Source organism: Symsagittifera roscoffensis, chromosome 9 (genome assembly GCF_963678635.1).
Source record: "Symsagittifera roscoffensis chromosome 9, txSymRosc1.1, whole genome shotgun sequence".
NCBI lineage: Eukaryota > Metazoa > Xenacoelomorpha > Acoela > Convolutidae > Symsagittifera > Symsagittifera roscoffensis.
In genome coordinates, this window is record NC_087070.1 from 12653512 (window position 1) to 12676126 (window position 22615).

General features: G+C 47.3%; 2 protein-coding genes across 4 annotated transcripts in view; both read right to left on the minus strand.

The window, feature by feature from the left end:
* The window catches only part of LOC134854607 (probable E3 ubiquitin-protein ligase MGRN1), a 283436-nt gene that overhangs the window by 235276 nt on the left and 25545 nt on the right, over positions 1-22615 (minus strand). The window lies entirely within an intron of this gene.
* LOC134854608 (zinc finger protein 771-like) overlaps positions 1-22615 on the minus strand; it is an 88328-nt gene that overhangs the window by 40177 nt on the left and 25536 nt on the right. The gene's annotated exons all lie outside the window — the stretch shown is intronic.

The following is a 22615-nucleotide window of genomic DNA, read 5'->3' on the forward strand; positions in this document are numbered from 1 at the left end:
CAATGTACTTTGAATTACACGACATATTGTACTTAGTTTCACTACTAAAAAATAAACATGACATTGATTTGAATACAATTATTCATAAAAACGAATCACGAACGAGACAAGCAACACGTGGTGAGATTGCTGTTCATGCAACAAGACTGAAAAAGTCAAATGAAAATTATTATATACGTTCTAATACGCTATACAACTACTTTAGCCAAATTGTGGACTTCGAAAATCAAGATTATGACAGCCTGAAAATATCTATAACAAACACGTTTTGGAAATTCTTCAACAGAAATTTTGCAGAAAACAACTTGTGTATGTGGAGAATTCTTTGCTGGTGTGGAAACTGCAACCCACCGGGAAAAATTATGAACTTATAAACGAGGGTTCAAAACCCATGGAGAAATCCTAAAGCCTACACTACTACTACTACTACTACAGCTTCACGAAAACAATTTAAAGCCACTAACTGCATGGCGAAGATATATAGTAAAAATTATATAGTTAAAATTATTTCGCACAACACATACAAGGGAAATTAAACAAAACTTCTCTATAGACCAAGCACAAATGATAAGCGCTACCCTGCATGAAATTATTGAGGCTCGGTTTCAAGGGCTTACCAGTTGTTTCCAGGTTTGAAAATGCCAGTTTTTACTATCTGCACTAAGTCTTTCATCGGCGTGGACACTTTCACGAAAAAGCGGGGGAAAACGTTTGTGCCAGTCGGTCATATTCGGAAGTTTGACCTTGAGAGAAGCAAAAAACACTTGATTTTGGAGTGAAATTTAGTTTTTCAAAATTTCGAATGGAACCTGTCATGCACGATTTTCTCGCGATAACTGAAAATCAGAAAAGAGAAGTCAGAACAATCGAGTAACAATCGCGGGAAAGTTGCTAAATAAAACGGTGGGAAATTGCTATTCGCAATTTCTGTCATAATAGAACAAGAGTAGAGCTGTCCCATCTAAAACAGAGACGAGAGCATTCCCACGAACTGGATTGTTGTGATTGGAGTACTATTATTAACTGGACCAGAGTGAACCTTCGGTGGAAAGGTGGACAGCTAGAGTGTCCCAATGGTTCACGAGAACTTACAGTCTAGAGAAAAAACTTGTTCTTATTATTAAAACTGACTAACATTAAACTCATTTTAGTTACTTTATTAATTCTTGAGTTGCTTACCGACTTTTTTACTTCCTGGTTCTTGAGCGTGCTACAATGTGAGTACTTAATTTAAATTCCTAGAGTGTGTTTTATAATTGTTATGTTGAGGTAAGGCGAGTTTTAGGTTGATCCATCTGAAATGGATCAAAGTTCCACTGTCTAATAAAAAGTAACTTAACGGATTGTTCCAACCCGGTTTTTAACGGCGTTCATGTATTTTGGGTATCTAGAGACCTAAGTATGGGGACGTTTCTAATTCTAGAGTGGGGGGATATTTTAGTAGTAGCCTTTAAGCTGTAACGGGTCGTAGTCTCATGTCACAAACGAACCGAACTGGCTCCGACCGTTCTTGAGGTAGAAAAACACAAGAGATGGTGTCCCTGACCCTTGAGCCAGTGGTTATAGGGCCTATTTTTCTTAAGCCTCATGTGTGACTGCAGTAGACGAATGTTACATAGTGTTTTTATGGCGCTCCTGGGTGTTTACGACATCAAGACTACGGAGTCGAACCCACTTGAGACAGCTTCGGGCTGAATGCCCATTCTAGAGTACCGGCGGTACGGTTCGACAGGAACGTGCAAACCTTCCGGTTGTACCGTGATAGCTTTTTAAGAAAACTCGAGAAAATTTCCTGGTACGCTCTCCGAACGAGGCTTAGCTAACCGAGTAAAGGGGGGCAACTAGGGGGACAAAAACACGAGCAAAAAGACAAAAAGCAAAACAAAAACCAAAAAAGAATAGAAAAAGGAACAAAAACCATAAAACGAAAAAAGACAGTGACTTTGACACCAGATTAGTTGGATCAAACCTTTATATTAATTAAATAGTATACCCATACTGTTTTACAAGTTCGATCGTTTCGATCAACCTAGCAATTTAAACCAGTAAACTGAATAAAGTGCCCGAAGTGGGGCGTTGTCAAGGGTTTTCAGATAGCTTGGAACTTAGCTGGACCAATAGGAGACTTGACTGGAAGAGGTGACCAGCCGAGTGGGAAAGTGGTTCAGGGACACTTGAGCTGAACCAATAGGAGACTTGACTGGAAGAGGTGACCAGCCGAGTGGGAAAGTGGTTCAGGGACACTTGAGCTGAACCAATAGGAGACTGGACTGGAACAGGTGACCAGTCGAGTGGGAAAGCAGCCAAGAAGGATTTGGCAATTCTCGAGTTCTCAAGTTGGGCAGAACGGGTATCGTTAAAATCCACATTACATTATAGGAGATAAGTGTAAAATAGGATAGGCGACATCCCCCGGTTTTGAGGAACGTTTTTACTTGAGCAGGCCTGGAGACAGGTCTACGGTTTTCTCTTGAGAGGTTTAGCACCCGGCGCTTAAGGTAATTTTAGGCTTAAGAAGGGGGGCTAAAAAGGGGGGAGGTTAGAAGGGGGGCTGGTTAAGTTAGAGGTTGGCGGTTGTAAATTGTAAAAAGGGGGAAATTAGAGTAACTAATTAGTCGACATCGTTGACTTAGTTACATTAGAAATTAACACGCGTTGGTAATATTAGGTGGATATCGAATTTTGAACTCGAGTTAAGGAAGGTACCCTGGTCGGATTGGTAGGGGGGAAGGGACATAGACAGTTTTTGTAATACCCCATAAGATCGCTAGCAGGGGGGAAGGTAACGCGTGGCAATTAGGTACAAGACATTTTTTTTCTATAGAAGGTAGACATTTGTCACCTTTGAATTTTAGGTGGGCTCATCTTTCTGTTTTTATTACTTTTTCTTGCTTAGATTTTTGTTGCATTTTGGTGAGGATTTGTGTTAAAATTTTGTACGAACAGGTGATCACAAGATACCTGCGCACAGGTTTTGGTCTCAAGTTATTTGGAACATTGAAATAGAGGTAGCCAAAAAGAGAAATAAGAAAAAGGGGGGTCAGCATTTGGTTTTTAAGAGAGGATTTTGGGAAAATTTTACTAGAGCTTGAGTGGTGGTACAAGGTACGGCGAATCAAGAAGTCCCCATAACGAAGAGGGAAGAAGTCCCACCACCCAGACACTTGTCAACAGTCTTGGGACAGTGCCGAAGAAGTCTTAGGACAGAGCAGTCTGGGGACAGTCTTGGGACAGTACAGTCTTGGGACAGTGGTCTTGGGACAGGGCCTTGGGACAGGGTCTTGGGACAAGGGTCTTGGGACAGGGTCTTGGGACAAGGTCTTGGGACAAGGTCTTGGGGCAAGGGTCTTGAGACAGGGTCTTGGGACGGGGTCTTGGGACAAGGTCTTGGGACGGGGTCTTGGGACAAGGTCTTGGGACAAGGGTCTTGGGACAGGGTCTTGGGACAAGGTCTTGGGACAGGGTCTTGGGACAAGGTCTTGGGACAAGGTCTTGGGACGGGGTCTTGGGACAAGGTCTTGGGACAAGGTCTTGGGACAAGCGTCTTGGGACAGGGTCTTGGGACAGGGTCTTGGGACACTAGTCTTGGGACAGTAGTCTTGGGACAGTAGTCTTGGGACACTAGTCTTGGGACACTAGTCTTGGGACACTAATCTTGGGACAGTAGTCTTGGGACAGTAGTCTTGGGACACTAGCCTTGGGACAGTAGTCTTGGACAAGAGTCTTGGGACACGGGCGGAAAGTACTGGGACGGTACCGAACAGTCTTGGGACAGGAGAAAGAAGCCTGGGACGGTACAAAGAAGAGTAGGGACGGCAATTGGAAGTCTTGGGACAGTGTAAAAGTTGAAGTAAAATTACAAGAAGTGTTTTAAGACAGAATTAAGATAGAACAAGACTAATTGGAACCAGGTACGGTTGAGACCACAAATAAGGAAAGTTTCTCGAAAAGTTAATAAAGAGAACTGAAACAAGGTTTTCACCACGTTGTATATATATTTTTTTCTTCCTTCCCGAAAGATTTTATTCTTAGAATAGGATTGTGTATATAGTAAAATTGTAAATAAAAGCAATTGTAAATAGAAATAATGAGGCGGAGCAGGGTACCGGTAGCTGAAAAAAGACCTACCGAAGCAAAGTATAATTCGTCGCTACGCAAAACAACATCAATGGGCCCAAAGATAACAAAGAAGAACTTTTCAGTTAACATGGTCAGCACAAGGAGTACAGCGGAGAACAGAGCAAGAGAGTGCATGGAAGGGGAACGAGTAGAACCCACCATCGAGATTGATCTAGAGACACCTGATCAAAGTGTTGATGAAACAAGGAAAATAGCGACGGAGTCAACTCCAATGCCCAATGCAGAAGAACCAAACTCGAAACCCATAGAATTTTCACCAATAGACAACGTGGAAGATGCAATAGGCAACACCGAAGAAACGGTGAAAGAAGACTCTCAAGTAAAAAAGACATCTTTTACAGAAAGGTTGGCGATGATGGTCGGAATAAAAACGAAAGAGAACGTGACTGAAGAACCAAAAGCTGAAAGAGCACGAACATTTGGAACAGTGAGCACGAAGACGACAGAAGCCAATCCGAGAGAGGGACAAACTAGAGCAGAAGCGACGGCCGAAGAAAAACCGACGGCTGACCATGAAGAGGCTACTCTTGAGCTAGGTGACTTGATGGCGAAACTGAATCAGATCGACAAAAAGCTGAAGCACAGCGAAGAGGACAGAGAAGTGATAAGAAAAGAATTAAGATACAACAAAAACGAGTATCTGGATAGTTATTTTAACCTGGCCAAGGCAACAGAAGAGAGACTCAAGGAAATGTCAGATAATGTAGAAACCACCAATGAAGAACGAGATAAGAACATCAAAAAAGATTTGCAACAGTTAAAAAACCGATATGATGATGTCAACAGCCAATTAGGTAGCCTGGAAAAGAGAATGGACACAATGAGCAAAAATCAGGCCGAGAGTTCGTGTGCAATACAGGCGAAATTGGATGCAATCTTGAGTAATTCTACCTCACAAGAAAGACCGGCAGCGGATCGCGCGCAAGGCACCAGAGTTGACTTTGTGGAACCACAAAGGAACAAACGGCAATCGACACCGTTGCCCTTAACCCGGGATACGGTGAGCATAGCACCAACAGCTGCTAAAACAATCATGAAGAATGGAATGTCAAGTACAACGACTGGTCCGGGGGACTCAACAGCTAACAGCAACGCAGGTCCGGATGCTATGACATGGGCAAACACTTGGGAGATGATGAACAGGACTCTAGAGGCCTTCGCCACGAGGAACACTAACTCGAGCGATAGGAGAGATGGGAAATCAAGAAAAACATTCAAGAAGCCAAAAGAATTCAAAGACGACTCAGATGGATGCATTGACACGTGGGTGGAAGTGATGAGATTACATCTAGAGCAAGACAACTTGAACGATGAAAGACAAGCATGCACAGCCATACTCAGCAATTTAGAAGGCACAGCATTAAAATGCGTGGTTGCGAAGAAAGAAGAAGAACGCGATACCGCGGACAAGATCTTCGAGATATTGCTGAATCGATTCGGGTCAGGCATGAAGGGTCACCAAGCGATGATGCGATTTGAAAAGAGAAGGCAGAGGGACGACGAGTCAATAGATCGGTTCCTAGATGATCTCGAGAGCTTGAGAAGAAGGAGTGACCCAGAGGAGTCGACAAACAGAAGAAACTTTAGCATTGCCTCGAAGTTCATTGATGGGGTAAAAAGTGACGACTTAAGGACAATGTTAGCAACATGCTACACATTGTCGAAAGACAGCGCACCAACCCCAGAAGAAATGAGACAGAAATCAAGGGAATACATGCTGATGAAACCCAAGAAATACTCGTATTCAGAAAACAGGAACACGCAAGGGGGAAGTCAACCGCAGAGGTCGTCATGGTACAAACCTAGAGATGACATGGACAAGCGCAGATCATGCGCGAACTGCGGGTCGGCGGATCACCACGTGGCTGACTGCACAACATACAAACAAGGCATGAAGAGTCTAGGATATGCACCAGATGAGGAGGACATGAGCCAGATGGAGGAACACGAGTACTATAGTGGCTTAATCATCAAGATAGGCGCAAGATGCTTCTTCTGTAACCAGGAGGGGCACTTCCGAATGGATTGTCCCTTGTTCTGGGAAGCGGTCAAGGACCAGAGTCACCCTAAACATAAGTTGGCATTAGCGGCGGTGCAGAATCAGCGGAACAGGCAAAACGAATTTGAATCGAGGAACTTAGGAGCACCAAGCACGGAATTGCCGACGAAGACAGTGAAAGCTGTATCACATGTTAATGATGCCATAGAATCCGCGGCAGGGAACTCTCTAGAGATAAATTATGAGAAAGCGGCGACGGAAGCAATTGCCAAAGTGAAACAGGATCTGGCTGCGAAAGAAATAGAGCAACGACTAAAGCTGGAGATAGAAAGACAGAATTTTAACGAAGCATTAACCGGATCGAAACAAATACCAGAGGCTGTACCAGGCTCAACGAAGACAGGGAATTGCAATACTGTGAAAACGGTGACAGGTAAACCTTTTGGCATATCGAGAATCGGGGCAAGGATAATGTCGATAATCACAGTGGGCGGCCACGAGGTAACCAGAAACTTGGGCGAGTTGAGCGACCAGACGATAATGCACATTGACGTGTATGCAGACTATTTGAGTGGTATAAGCCCACAAACGACTTCTAGAGCACTGAGAGCACTACTCGTGAGAGGGGGCAGCAAGTCGGTACGTGTTGATAGCAGATATACTGAAGCTTACGGTCCACACGAGGTGATGCTAAATATAGATGGGATTAACATCTATACCAAGACGATGATAACATGTGACGAAGACCTAATTGGACAAATCTACGTAGGGAAAGAAGAATTGAAAGTGAGATCGATTGGACACTGCGCCATGCTTGAGGAAGATGCAATGCACATCGGGACGGAGGCAGATGTGACAGGGCACGTGCTGGATATAAGTGGCAAAAAGACTCAGTTGCGTGGGTTGCTTGACACGGGAGCAGTCTTGAGCGTTATACCAATCGAAACTTGGGAGAAGATGGGCTTTGACAAAGGTGACTTGATAGACTCGAGAATACGGCTGTCAGCTGCAAACAAAGGGGCCCTACGGGTGCTGGGCAGGACGCCAATAATAGCCCTCAATTTGGGGGAACGTAACCTGTGGATGAGCTTTATCGTGGTAGAAAACCTAGATGAATCTGACCAATTCATTTTGGGCAGAGACTTCATCAGGAATTTCGACGTAACGATTGATTTAAATAACGCAATGTTCAGGATACGGAACCCGGATAGGAGGTACGCAATCAAACCGGTAAATTTAATAATGGTAAATGAAAACAAAGCACCGGTATTCTTGAGTAGTAGGGTGAGGCTAAAAGCTAATGAAGCGGCAATCGTAAGTTTGAGGATGAAAAATTACAATGAACTAAGTGACAACAAGCAAGTGTGCATAGTTCCGAATCCTAATAGTCAAAGTGCTGCTGTTTTAGGAAGATCATTTTCGATAACGAAGAGCGGCCTCTGCGTCAGTGTCTTGTTGAATACCCTTGATATACCGATCACGATACAGAGAGGGAGGAAACTGGGATATGCTTTACCGGTTAAAACTCGATATGAAACAATTGAGAACTCGAAACAAAATGAAGTTGTTGATTGTCCCAATCACAGGGACAAAATTTGTATCTTGAGACGATTGCAGAAAATAAAAGATTCTTCAGGTCTTATTAAATCACTTAAGTCAGAAACGGATGATGGTCTTTCGAGCTGTTCGAACTTTCCAGAGCGACCCACACTAGATGAAATGCAAAATGAAAAACCGGTTCTGCCGGAGATTGAACATTTGAGGGGCAAACTGAAAGATGAACAGCTCGAAGCCATCAAGGACGTACTAGAGCGGAACGAGGAAGTTTTTTCGAGGCATAAGGCGGATATCGGGTGTTGTAATTTCGTTGAGCATGAAATAGAACTTGAGGAAAACGCGGTACCACACAGGGAGGGGGCGAGGCGCATGACCCCACACAAATCGGACGCGTGTAGAAAAGAGATCGAGACGTTACTAGAGTATGACATGATAGAACCATCCAAGTCACCGTGGGCGTGTGGAGTAGTGATGGCCAAAAAGAAAGGCGACCAGTTGAGGTTTTGTTGTGACTTTCGATACCTGAACTCCGTCACGGTGAAGGATGCCTATCCCATACCTAGGATTGATGAGAGCCTCTCGAAGTTAGGTGATGCAAAATTTTTTACGACTCTTGATTTAGGCTCAGCCTTTTGGCAAGTACCACTAAGGAAGCAGGACAGGGACAAAACAGGGTTTGCCTGCGAGTTGGGTCTGTTTCAATGGAAACGGATGCCGTTTGGACTTTGCAATGCCACAGCCACGTTTCAGCGGTTGATGGCACACGCGCTGATAGGCGTAACGAAGAAGTATGGCAACCTGGTAATGTGCTACGTGGATGACGTGGTAATAGCGACGCCAACACTGGAAGACCACATTGAGGGACTAGACGAAGTGTTTGCATGCATGAAGAGGTCGGGGCTAAAGTGTAAACCATCAAAGTGCGAGATACTCAAGGACTCAATAAAATACTTGGGCAGGATGGTAGACAAGCACGGCATCAGACCTGATACGGACGCCGTGGAAGCAGTCCTGACCTGGAAATCACCGAAGACAGAGCACCAGTTGATGAGCTTCCTGGGTTTCGCTAACTATTATAGAGAGTTCATCAAAGGCTATGCAGACAAGGTATACCCGATGCAACAATTAATGAGACACAAGGGCAAGAAGTTCACGTGGAACAACGCAGCAGAAGAGTCATTCCAGAGGATAAAGAAAGAGCTATGTGAGGCACCAGTACTGGGTATGCCGACTGAGAAAGGGATGTACGTGCTGGACACGGATGCGTCGGTAGTCGCGATTTCTGGGATTCTCCACCAAGAACAAGAATGGAATGGGAAGACAGTCTTGAGACCAATAGCGTACGGGAGCAAAGTCCTGAGTGACACGGAAATGAAGTACGGAGCACCGAAAGCTGAGATGTTCGCGGTGGTTACCTTTGTCGAGAAATACAGGGCATACCTGGGCAGTGAGCCATCCAAGTTGCGAGTCGACAACAGAGCACTGAGCTGGCTGAAAACGTACTCAATGGACCAAAGTTACATTGGGAGGTGGATAGTTCGCCTGGACGGATACAACATGATAATTGAGCATAGAACGCGAGATAAACATCAGAATGCCGACAGCTTGAGTAAGAAGACGGAGTTCTATGAGAGACAAGAGCAAAGAGAAGCAGACAGACCTGAAATCAAAGATGGCTTCTCATTCATGGACAAGGAAACGTACGACAGTCTTCCACTCACGAGATGGCTGGACAAGTCAGGCAAACCGATAGAAGATCATCCTGAATTGCCTAAAGAGCCTCCAGAGAAGACCATCTTGAGGAAGAGCAAGAGGATTCCGATTGAGATTATACTCAAGTCGAAGATCGTGAAGGAGACGCTCAAGGCAAAAGGCTATGATCTTAACCAGGTCGAAGCAGGAACTGCACAGATAGATGATGACTTAATGAGGTTGCTCGAGAAACTATCAGATGATAAGCCCGTGATCCAGGAGAAGGGTCAAGAGAAACCGGAATTCACTATACTTCGGAGAAAAGAGACAGTGAACGATACTGACTCATCAAGAGGAAGCGTCACTGACAGCAAAGATGTCGTGCGGTCACTAGTTGACAAAATCCCCGAAGACATTCTGGAGCAGACCAAGGTTAGGAAAAAGAAAGTGACGTTCAAGGAAGATACTGAACACCTGGGACTAGGTCAAGAGTCCGGGGAGTGTTCCAGGTTCACGGAAGAAGGAACCGGAGAAGGAAAATTGTCCGGGGAGCGTGAAGGATGGGATGAAGACTCGGATGAGAGCAGCGAAAACCAAGACAGTCTGTGCATGATACTGGCGGAAGAGAAGACAAGGCACCACGACAGGGAGTTACAGACGGATCCATCTTCAGGAACATACAACATGGACATACAGGAGATGCGAGGTGGTGAGGAACTTGAGAAAATGGCGGTCGCAAGGAAACCATTCAGGGAACTATCATGCAACTCAAACATCAGAACGAATCTGGTGCCAGAAGATGATATGAAAATCGTGAAAAGGATGATATGCGTGAAACTGAGTGATGACATCCACAACCCTGGGGAGATGAATGGACAAATCATGGCGCTAAAGGAGCATGTCAAGGCGAGATATAGGCTGTCAGACCTAATAAGAGCCCAGAAGAATGACAAAATGACAAGTAACCTCTCCAAATGGATCCAGTCGGGGGTCAAGGAGAAGGGGGAACTTGAGGAAGACAGCTACAAGATCTTGAGCCAGTTCTACAAAGAAAAGAAAGACTTGCTTTATCACACAGCTGATGGGGTGGTAGCGTGCAAGAGGAGAGATGAAGAAAAGATATTACACAAACACAATCTCATCATACTACCACAGTTGTACCAGACGGAGGTGCTTTTCAGATCGCACGACCAGATGGGCCACCAGGGGATAGACAAAGTACAACAAAGGATACTTCACAGGTTTGATTGGCCAGGAATGAGAAAAGCTTGCGAGAGATGGGTGAATGCCTGCCTGGCATGTCTCCATGTAAAAGACCCAAGGAAGATGAAGTTTCCACTCAAGTCCGTTGAGAGCTCGGAGTTCAATGAAGTGGTGCAGATAGACCATCAAAAAATCTGCATGACAGAGTCGGGATACAACCAGATACTGGTTATAATAGATCACTTCACAAAGTTGGCGGAAGCGGTTCCGTGCCAGACAGCCTCGGCCGAAGAGACATGTGATCATCTGATAACGCATTGGATATCGCGGTATGGTTGTCCAATGACTTTCTAGTCGGACAACGGCAAAGCTTTTGTGGGGGACTTGACAAAAGAATTGATGAAGAGATCGCACATTGCTCAAGCACACTCGACGACCTATCATCCGCAGACCAATGGGTTGGTAGAGAGACAAAACAGGACACTGGTCAACATGTTAAGGGTGTAATGCTCAAGATACATGACGGACTGGGACAAATACCTGCCACAGGTAGTAGGAGCCTACAACAGTACACAGCACTCAACTACGGGCATCAGTCCTTTCATGATGTTGACGGGCAGGGAGAGAGCAATGCCTCTGACATTCTTTTACCCGGAATACGAAGGGAAAAGGACGTCGCCTCAGGCATACGTGAAAGAAGCGATCAAAAGACAACAGGAGTTGAACGAGCTATGCAGGAGGAACACGGCGCAAGCGCAAATGAGGCAACGCAGGAAATACGACGAAAAAATATTACGAGCAAAGCCATATGAAGTGGGCCAATACGTGTGGGTCTTCCAAAATGTCATACCGCCCAAGGGAACAAAGAAACTACTCAAGAAGTGGAGGGGACCATTCATGATAACGGAGGTTCATCAACAAGGACGGTTCTATCGCTTGAGTACTGGGCGAGCGGCACATTATGAAAATCTGAAGCCTCACGTCCCGTCCCCAGAGGATTGGTGCATACCGAAGGACATGGAGGGTCTTGAGTACCTGGTGGTAGAGCCAGCGTGTGAAGTGAATGAGAAAGGCACTAGAGAGAAAAATGATGGTAATGAGAACTTGAGTTTGGACGACAATGAAAAGATAGGAGTGGAGTCTGATGCAGGATCATTTGTAGAAGAAGACTGGAACGACCCGGAGCAAGACGAGGTGCCGAAATGGATGGAACCGGATCGAACAACACCACCGGAAACCAGGACTGGCAATCGTAAACGCACAGGCATGAGGTACAACAGGTACGGGGATGACTTCTTGATCGATAAGATACAGCCAGACAATTTGGGCGAGGAATTACTGAAGGCAGGCGAACTGGAAGCCGGAGAGGAATGGCAGGTCATTGATGATGGTGGTCATTATCCGCAGGATGATTACTCGACGCCAGAAGTAGAAACGGATCTCGAACAGAGTGAGATAGAGAGGAGGGAGAACACGAACTTGAGGATTCTAGAGTGGATGCGTGATGTCAAAGACGAGAGCCGCGAAGGACAAAGCATTCAGCAAGTCGATGTATCAGCAGCAAATTACATGAAGACAGAAGACCCTCTTTTCGGATGGACGGCAACGGACAGGCCACTACGCGTTCCTCAGGACAATTCAAACCCGACAACATCGACGGGGACGTCGATAAATATTTTTGTCCGGGGAGTGGGGGTAGGACTTACCCACACCGAAAATTTGATGATAAAGAAGCTCAAGGAAGTGAGAGAAACGAGTGAATTGGAACTGGAGGAAGAAGAGCCAGAGCCTACTATAGGTCGGAATTTCAAAACGAAATTCGAAATACCCAATGAATACTCGGAGAACATCATGATAACGGATAGCGACTTCATCCTGTCAAACAGGACCAGCGCGATCTGCATCACGGCGGACATGAGTTTCAAATCAAGATTGGAAGCTGACTTCAAAAGAGAGTACCAGAATGTAGAGTTTCTGGTCAGACAGAGACCAGGACTGGGAGGGATGGCAGCGCTTCCACCGTCAGTGGCACAAGTCCCGGGCAAATATCTGTGCTTCCTAGTGACGAGGGTCAATGACAGGAACACAATTGATCCCGAACACGTGATATTGGCACTAACAAGATTACGAGACTTCATGATTGAAAGAGGGATAACAGATGTCTCAATGCCGGTGTATGACCCAAACAGGGGCAAACTGAGCCCGAGGGAATTGTACGCTATCCTACATGTGGTCTTTGCAGAAACTGAGATAATGGTGTATCTCCATAAGAAGTATTACTTGAGCATCGCCTGAGTCGGGTACATGGGGGTATCGAGTCGGGTGTGAGGGAGGAGTCTTGAGTCAGGTACTGGGGTGCGGCGCAGGTAAAGGGATCTTAAGATATGATTGGCATGACAATTAAATTTTAAAACGAGTTAACGGTGCTAAAACATAAAATGAATCTGCATGCTTTTAAGGGAATTCCAATTGAATTGTTTTAAGTGATATGAAAATGATAAGATTTTAACCATACTGGTAAAAGGGGGGTCTCTAGGTTAGGAACATGACATGTCAAGTTTCAATATGCTTTCTGTTTTCAGATCAAGTTTGAAAAACAAAGTTGAAAATCCAACTATACTCAAGCGAGAAACAGAGAGAGAAACCTTGATTGAACTCGCGATAATCGGCACTTACAGCAAGTATTTGCAAGGGAACATTTCGAGAGAATTCTTGAGTTGGGTAATACTTGAGTCGGTAAGGTAATTCTTGAGCTGGTAAGGTAATTCTTGAGCTGGTTAACACATACCTGTATACATCCCGAAGTCACGAAGAATGGCAGACCGATTATGGAAATCCGTGCCCGCGGCCCTGAAGAAGCCCACTCTTGATGAGCTGTACAGACGCCTGAGGGACTTGGACTACACCCAAATAGACGAGAGAATGGCGGTGATGCTGAATGCCATCCTCCAGTTGGAGGACCAGGGTGAGTGCAGGGAGTCTGCAACGGAGGCTGTCTTGATGATCGGCTACACCACCGAGGGAATATCGAACCAAGAACAGACCAGATGGTTGTCTTGGAATGTGGATGGAGGAGTAAGGGGTTTTGACTTGGCAAGGAATCCTGGCCTGAATAACAATACCGAATATGGCGCAGGGGAATTCGCACTACCGACTAGGCCAACAGTAAGATCCACAAGCCAGAACTCGAGTAGGGTGCCATCGATGTCACGAACGCAACAGACGACCGAGGCATATCCGGATCTAGGTGTTCTAAAGAAAGAGCTCGAGAAGACGCAGAAGGAAAGGAATAAGGCGAACCTCGATCGGGATCAGGCAAAGCTGGATCGGGAGAAGGTTCAGCTGGAAAGGGACCAGGCGGTCAACGAGCGAGACCAGGCTCTGAGGTTGCTTGAGATACAAAAAGCTGAACATCAACAGGAGTTAAGGGTGCGGGAGAACGCCGCAAATCGTGATCAACTGAGGTCGGAATTGGACAGAATAGAACAACGACAACGCGAGCTTGATGCACAGAAGGGAGCCAGGCCGAAGGAGCGAGTGGTCACCAGCTCGAGGCCAGAGTCACGTATGGAGGTGGATGAAGCCCCCAGAGCAAGAGCACGGTTCAACCTTGACCGCGAGGCCCGAGAACACATGAGTGAAGGGTTGGAAGTCTGGATACCGAATGACACAACGTCTTCCTTGCGTAGCCTAGAGACGCAACCCATACGCCCACTGATGGATGTGGAGCTGCCGGGATATACCCCAACCTCAACCTCGAGTGACAGTCAGGTGAGCGGCGGCTCATCGCGTCTGAAAGAACTGGGCGAGAGATTGCGACAAAAGAGTCGTGAGAGTTCGGCAAGACCGGAGCTTCCCCCGACGTGGAGGGAACAGCCGGTTAGGAGTGTCGTGATCTCGAGTTATAAGAAGAATACAGAGGGGAGGTACCACAGGCACAATCGGCTGGACTGGAGTGCGGAGCAGAAAGCTAGGAGAGACTGCTTTCATGATGCGGCCTGGGTGCAGTACTTGGCGCCACCCCGGGTACCAGAAGGTGCGGTTCACCTAATCGTAGGGGACAGCCTGGTGCGGGTGTTGACCCGGATCCGATCGCACTGGCAGACGGGAATCTTGAGTTTCGCTGGAGCTGCCACGCCACAGATGTTGGCAACGCTTGACATGCTGGGGATGACCAAAGTATACACGGTGACCCTGATGGTCGGGACCAACGATGTATCAAGGGGTGAAGCGAGGAAAATAACAAGGCTGCACGATAAGGTGAGCTGCCTTCTTGAGGAACTGAGGATTCAGATGGACCCCATCCTGTTGACGATATGTACTGTCCCCTACAACATGATGTTTGATCAGCACGCCTTGGAGATGAACGAGAAGGTGCGGAACCTAAACAAGGTGATAAGAGACATCCACCGGAAGAGTGTGCTCCCTGTCAGACTGTTGGACGTGGCAGAGCGCATGGAGAAAGAGGGATTCCCTGAAGACACCTCCAATGATGGAATCCATTTTGATAGACCAAGGGGAGCAGAATGGCTAAACGACGTCTTCCAAGAACACATAAACGCGCTAGAGGCGGATCTGCTAGAAACAGCCCAATTCACATTAGGACCACCTCCGAACCCACCATTCCTTGCCTCAAGGGCCTTGTCTGGTCGCTTGGGACCGAGAGTTGACACTAGAGACAGTTCAAGGAGCAGCCAGACCAGATTGCAGAGTGCCACGCCAATGGAGTCTGAGGAGGTGACGTCATCAACACCTCCAAGCTCGGCGATATCCTCAGTGGTAGTGGCGGAGAGCAAACGGGAAAAGAAGTCTATGGAGACCGCTCGCTTGAGATATCCTGAGAAGGTGAAAGAACTGGATCTAGAGAGTTTGGAATACAGGCGAGAATTGGCGGAAACCCTGGGGATCGAACGAGTGTCACACGAGGATTTGAATAGGCATGATTGCGTGGACTGGTTGAAAGCTCATGAGGCGCACTTCTCGAGAGCGAAGTTGATGGAGACCGCAGACCTGACTGGAATTCCCACAAAAGCGATCATGGGACCCATTAACTACAGACCTCTCAAGCTGCTGGGGAGTCCTGGACTTATAGCAGAACCTCCCAAGCACCGAACTAGCATCGTTAGGATCAGGTTGGCAACCCCGGCACAGTTAAAGGTGGTAGGTAAGCTACTCAATCCGGGAGGAACGGGATTGCCAGATGCCGCTTACGAAGGCTCGAAATTGGCGGAAGATCCCAGGTACGGGAAGCCCTGTGGGAGTACCCAGCTGGCCAAAACCCTGGCAGTTTATGATAGAGCAGATCCAGCTGCTGCGAGAGTAGTCATTGTGGCGGGATCAGACTTCGAAGGAACGTCTCCCAAGTTGTTCTGGCCGGAGACTTTGATATACTCTTTGCCAGGAGCTGAATTAAATCAGATGTTAACTCTGGTGGTGGCAATAAAGTCGAAGATGCCCTGTGAACCTGAGCTGCTGTTGTTTGCAGGAATGAATGATCACCTGCACGCGATGGGACTTCTTGAGCAACTAAAGGGCGATAAAATTCCGACATCGAGGAAGATATGGGAAGCCATTCAAGCGTTGTTTGCGGCGATGAATGAAGTGCAAGAGAATGTTGTCTCGAGATTCGGGTCCAAGACGAAGGTGGTGTTTACCACGTCCCCTGGATACGCGAATATGCCACCCGCCCTACAGTTCGTGTACGCGGTCTTGATCCTGATAGCAGAAGGGAATGAATGGCGGATTCTAATGGCAGCTCCCAATCGGGAGTTGGAGCCATCGAACCTGAGGCTTCGCAAGTCAGAATTGGCGGCGGCATGGGCGGACATATCTCATGCACTGAGGGGCTTTTATGGACTAGGCGACATCCTGATCGTATTAGACGAGGTGCTCTTGCTAGAGATATCGAACTTTGCCAGGCAACTCAAGTTCAGCCCAGTCATCGGGGACGATCACCCGGCGATAAGCAAATTAACGGCCAGCTTGTGGTTTCGGAGTATGGATGTGAAGATCACAAACTCCACCAGCAGGTCTAGAGGTCCCAGTAACGAGAGAAGAAATGTGGCCGAGACGGAAAAGCAATTAGAATCGATGAAATATCGTTTGACTCAAGAGAATGGCTGGTGGCCATTTTTGACACCAAGGCTGGAGAACGCCACGAATAAGACAAGGGAGGAAGCACCACCCCTCGTGAAACAAGTCTGGAGTTTTCTGGAGAAACAACTGGAGCTGGCCGAAACAAGAGACATGACGGTGGCTAGATTTGTCTCGGCCGCCAATGAGGTGACGATTGGAGGGTTCTGGAGAGAGCACGCCAAAGGCGAATTAAAGACTAGGAGGGATTACGAGATTCTCAAGTTCTTGAGTCCTTGCTGGGAGAAGGAATTCTTGGCAGGAATATTCGGTACCACGGCGACTATCTTTGGAGCCTTCGTGCAGGAGATACTGGGCATGCCCATCAGCCTGCTCTTGGCCCTGTATTTGGTCTACCCCAGATACTTGTTCAACATGGGCCCAGCATACATGTTTAGTCGAGGAGTGGAGACACTTCGAGTTGATGGGTACCTGGCACTAGTACTCTTGACCCATGGGGAATTGGTGTCGTTTCATCGATTAATGGAATATGGAGAGCCTCTGTCTATGGGGAGAGTCCACACGAGCATTGAAACCAGCTCCTACAAGTGTGCCGCAGGGTTGAAGACGTTGCTAGTACAATACCTCATGATGCAAAATCGGCACATGACGGGTGAAGATGAGAATCCAACTTCGAGAGAAGAATGGAAGAAGACGAACAGAGGGATGCCTCTGCTGACGGACCTATGCCTGGCAATGAGGTCGGACCCAATGGGGATAATCCGGGGCCTAGAGGAGGTGGTGACCTGCATTTATGGTCCAGCAGTGACGTACGCGTTCCCAGACCCCCTGGTGACAACGTATCGTCACTCTGTAACGCACTTGAGTCTTATCAGTATACTGGATGGGACGGCGTTAAATTGGTGTCAGCAGGAGGTGCTCAGAGGGCGAATGAGCAACACGGTACTCTTTGGAAAGGTGAAAGATGCCGAGCTAATAGTGTACAACTTCAGGGGGCAAATGCAATGTAGAATGGGAGGCAAGCGAGAGGGTCCCATCGAAATGTATCCCAAATTCTGGAACTTGAACCCATTGACGGCGGACGGACGAGAAATCTTGAGAATTCCTGCCTGGAAGGAGTGCTTCGCACTGGTGAAGAGGGAGCTGGAGACCATAATGGAGAAAGAAATCCTCCCAGCCACCATGCCTGAGTTCCCAATAGTCAGGAGGATGACCTTAGGAATGAATAGTCCCTTGGTAGTTCCCTCCATAATGGCGAAGATGACGACGGAGGAAATGCAGAAGGATTTCACTGATGGCTGGGACCCCCTGTTCATTGGCTACACGGCGGCGGTCTACTTCCATACCAGCAAGACGAAGGTAAATTCGTGGACGACGCAAGCGAAAAAGAGTAGAGGTTCGCAGCCCCCAGGGTATGAGGTGCGGAAGGTCTTGAGAACTCTAGAGAAGGAGGGACTTGAGAACATGTTACCCATATGGGATGATGGCAGGATGATCGTGATGGAGGGGCACGTCGCACTGGTGGACGACATGAAATTTGCCACGAGAAAATATAAGGCGCCCTATGGCTTGGAACAGGTGGAAATAAGACAGGAAGGAACAGAACTAGATGCAGCAGGTCATCTGCATGTAGCACTGACGGAATACAAAAAGCTGGATCCTACGACACCATCACCACTGTCCGTGGACACGCCTGGAGACAAGAGGAGCGGACCCGTCGAGGACCGATTTAAGAAAATTCTCGAGAGAAGGAGACATGAGTCAGAAGAAGAGAGTATGGATGAAACTCTCAGTGAAGCCGGTGAAGACATGGAAGTGGGGAATACGCCTGAACCAGGGCCATCAGGGGAGGAGCTCACCACTCAAGAGCTGTTGAAAGACTTGAGCGAGGAGAATTGGGCAGATACTGCCACACCACCCCTGATTCCGTCTCCCCGGAAGGATCTGGAATTGCCATTGGCAAGTGAGACCTTCAATATGGGGATGATACTCTTGAGCTCGGAGGAAAGGGAAAAGAACACTTTCGAAGGGAACAGGGACATATTCCTGGGATCACTGAAGGACGATGCTTGGCAGGAGTTCTTGGAAGAATTCAATCAAGAAGTGGGCAGCGAGACGACGCTGGACAAATTCAAGGAGGAACTGTGGGACACAGTCGTAAGATTTGGAGAACCGCTTCTGATAGGAACGGGCCTGGATGAGAAGGCGAGAAAAGAGCTACTGAGCAAGCTGGTAGAGCTGAGGAATTCACGATCGAAGACTAGAGAAGAAAAATGTGAGGACAGCTCTACTCGGAGACAAAAAACTGTAGATAAAATGGTTGATAAGGTTGGGACTAGTAATATGATTAAAAGTACTAATATCCTTAAGGCTCGAGCAGGGGGGAGGCAAGAGTTGGAAGGAGTGGATGGAGAGGTCGAATCAGTGATGGTAGCCACAACACCCTCAAGTAGAGATGTGAAGACTCGCAAGAGGAAGAGAGAAGTGGAAGGATTGGGTAGTCCTTCAGTGGATGCTGTTTCGGAAGGAAACTTGAGAGAGACGGCGCCCATGGTTTTGGCTAGATGCAAGACGGCGGCATACAAGAGCAGCTCGGAGCTCAGAAGACCACTTGAAGTAGAGAGGGAAATAGAGGTTTCCACCAGTTCGACATCGGAGGAAGACTTCAAGCCTCAGAAGATAAACGTGAAGAGAGGTTCAACGAACGGACAGACATGGGAAGTAGATGTCGGCAAAGAATGGATCTCGAAGGCACACCAGGCCACGGGCAAGCGAGTGACAAGTGATCCATTGGAAAGGAACAAGACGAGGAACACCTCCCGGACGTGGTGGGTGGCCCTTGAAACATTGAAAGAAATGGAGGACTGCTGGAAGAAGTTGGACAGTGGAGTAGCTCGCAAGCGACGTAATTGGGCCACCCAGCAAAAGGCCGAGGTTAATGGAATAGAAATGGCAAATCATCTGAAGAGGTCCTGGCAGAGTTTGTTGAAGGATCATTTTGAAGAAGCAATGAGGACACCCTCATCAGCACCACCATTAATGGCGAATCCCTTCGTTAGAATTGCAGGACAATTAATGTTCACCTGGAGTCTGGTGGGGATAGAGTTGGAAACACTGACCTCGTATGACAGGCTGAAGTTGGGAAGCAAGAAGCTAGAGATGTATCAGGCACTGATGCAACACGTAGTCAGGGAAACTCAGGCTTGAGCCTGGCCAGAAGAAAGGATGCCACGTGTTTCTTGAGATGGATAATGTCGACGATGTCTGATAGCACCATCCTGGCATGCCAACAGAGAGCAAGCGCAAGCAAAACCATGGAAAAAAGAGTCTCAACGGTCATCTTGAACGTGTATCAGAGCACAGGAATAGAAAAGGAAGAGGGTTCCAGACTATCCCTAGAGAACCATAGGAAGCTAGACGAGGTACGGAGGTTTTATAATAAGAAGTTCGAAGAAGAACATGATGTTCACCGTAACCTGGCCTCGTCAGAGCAGTACTCGAGAATCAGCGAGAAGGGGGAATACCAATATGTGTCTGGAGTGATGGGAATGGCCTACAACCCCTTCTTAGACTCGGAAGCTGGAGGCGCCCACAGGAACCATGAGGTAGCGGAGCTACTGAAGTTTTGGACAGAAAGAATAATGGAAATAGACGCGGTGGAAAAAGAGGGGCCGAGCCTGGGCCTGATTCTTGAGAAAACACCAGAGGTGGTGAGCATACCACGTTCAGACAAGAGAGTTGAAGTGAACATGGGCGATGGAAATGGCTTGTTAACCACGAACTTGGGAGTGGTATGGAAACTAATAAGACCCTCTTGGTGTCCACATCCCCACGCGAGTCTGATCGAGGAAACCACCGAGCGAGTGAGGTTAGCACCAACGGAAGATGAAGATCTGGCAAAGTTGAGTGTGCTGCATAAGCTAATTTCACCTCAGATGCAAGAGCCAAGCGAAAAGACTAGTAATCCCGGGTCAGCAAAGAAATTGGAGCCGGGTAGCTGTCTGGATTCGACGTGTGGAAACGGAGAGCACACCTGCGATGGACGGTCATGCGTTAGAATACTGTCATTTCAAAAAGAAGACCTGGTCACTTGGTTCGAAGACATAACAGAAAGGGAGAAAAGTGAAGTGCAAATAGTAGCGGAGTGTTACGCGAGAACCACGGTGAATATAGCGACAGCTCTCGGATTCTTCTCGAGAATGTGTAGTCTGCAGTCACGGGAAAGACTAGAATCTGAACATCATTTAGTGACGGCGTTGAGCGTAGAATCATGGCCCGGGGTGTTGCAGGTGACTCAAAAACACATCCGGAGCTGGAAGGTTGGTCTCGAGGCGGAAATGGGATTTCCCATGAGCGAAGCTTATGGCTTGTCATTGAACGCGAAATCGCTGATAGGGTCAATGATGGCCAACTTGTGCGGAAGTCACTACCCACTGCACATGGTGATGGTGGAAGCATCCAGCCAGAGAGTACTGGTGGACAAGGCCTTCTCAGTGCCCAAGTGCGTGAGGTTGGCTCGGATATCGCATCACTCGCACAAGTTGTTGAGAAAAATCAGAGGGACAGTACCAAAAGAATTGAGAGATGACTTGAGTGAAATCTGGGGAGAAGAACTTTTGAAGTTGGAGAGAGAGAACACAAGCGATCACGGGAGACAAAACGTGATCGGAAAACCTGTGGGAAGTGCTCCAAACCTGGAAGATAACGACACGATACATGAGAAAATGATGGAGCTTGAGCCTCTCTTGGAAGCCTCGGGGGAGCGTAACCTCAGGAGCATTGAAATCACCCATGGAGAATGCCCATGCCACTGTTTAGCGCAAACGGTGTGGTATCCAGATCACAAGAACCTTTGCCTGGTGTGGGATATGGAAGAAATCCGGTCGATCGGACTACCGGATCACCGACAGAAGGTGACGATCTTGGTAGTGAGTACGATCTTGGCTCTGAGATGGATAGAAGAGAATATAACGAAGTATCGGGAAGCGGGGACGCCAACGGCAGAGTCAATATACGCGATAGACTACAGTAGGAGACTCGAGTTGTTTGAGACTGCGTGCAAGGTATTCGCCATACCAACGGAAGTCAGACATGTCTGGAGCCGTTTGAGGTATTTCCCATGGTTTCGGGCGACGCTGACGTCCTGGTTGTACATGACAACGAAAGATCACATGAGAAAACATCAAAAGGAGTATCGACAGTTCCAGGCCGAGATTGGGCCGGAAGCTTTCAAGAGACCCCTGTTAACCCATCGTAATGCAATCACGACAGGATGGAAGAGAGTGGGTAAGATGTCTAGAGACAATACCAAGGCGAGGGAATCGATACTAGAGGAGGACCTGGCGAAGAACGTGAGCTTGAGCCTGCACAACTCCTTTTGTTTGAACCGGGAATCTAGGGTGAAGGCACTACCCAACCAAGCAAAGAGGTTGCAAGAGCAAAGAGAATGGATGCGATCCTACGAGCAGCTGAAGGCTTGGGAGGAGATTGTGATTAGCTCCGATGATGAAGAGGAACTGTTGAGACAGTTTGCCGTATCTAGTACTTCAGGGTGCAGTACCTCCAAGGCGAAGAGTGCGAGATGAGCAGGTGGCTCGAATGGATCTTGAGTCTTGAGAGGGAAAGGGGGGCTTGAGCGTGGATCCGGGTGAAACTTGGATTCACGAAAAAGAAGTTTTAACAAAGCAAATATTGTTATTAATATACTATATTTATTATATAAATCAAAATGCTGCATGACAATTTCCTGATTGAATAGGACAAAAGAAATTTTAAATGATTGGCTTGGAAAACAAGAATTCAAGGGTGCAGGTGTGTGCAGGTTTTGATTGCTGTTTAGCGATAGTGTGAAAATTTTACATGGCTGTGAATTTTGGGGTGTAGATAAGCTTAAGTCTGCTGCAAACTTCTGTAAATGACCACTGGCACTGT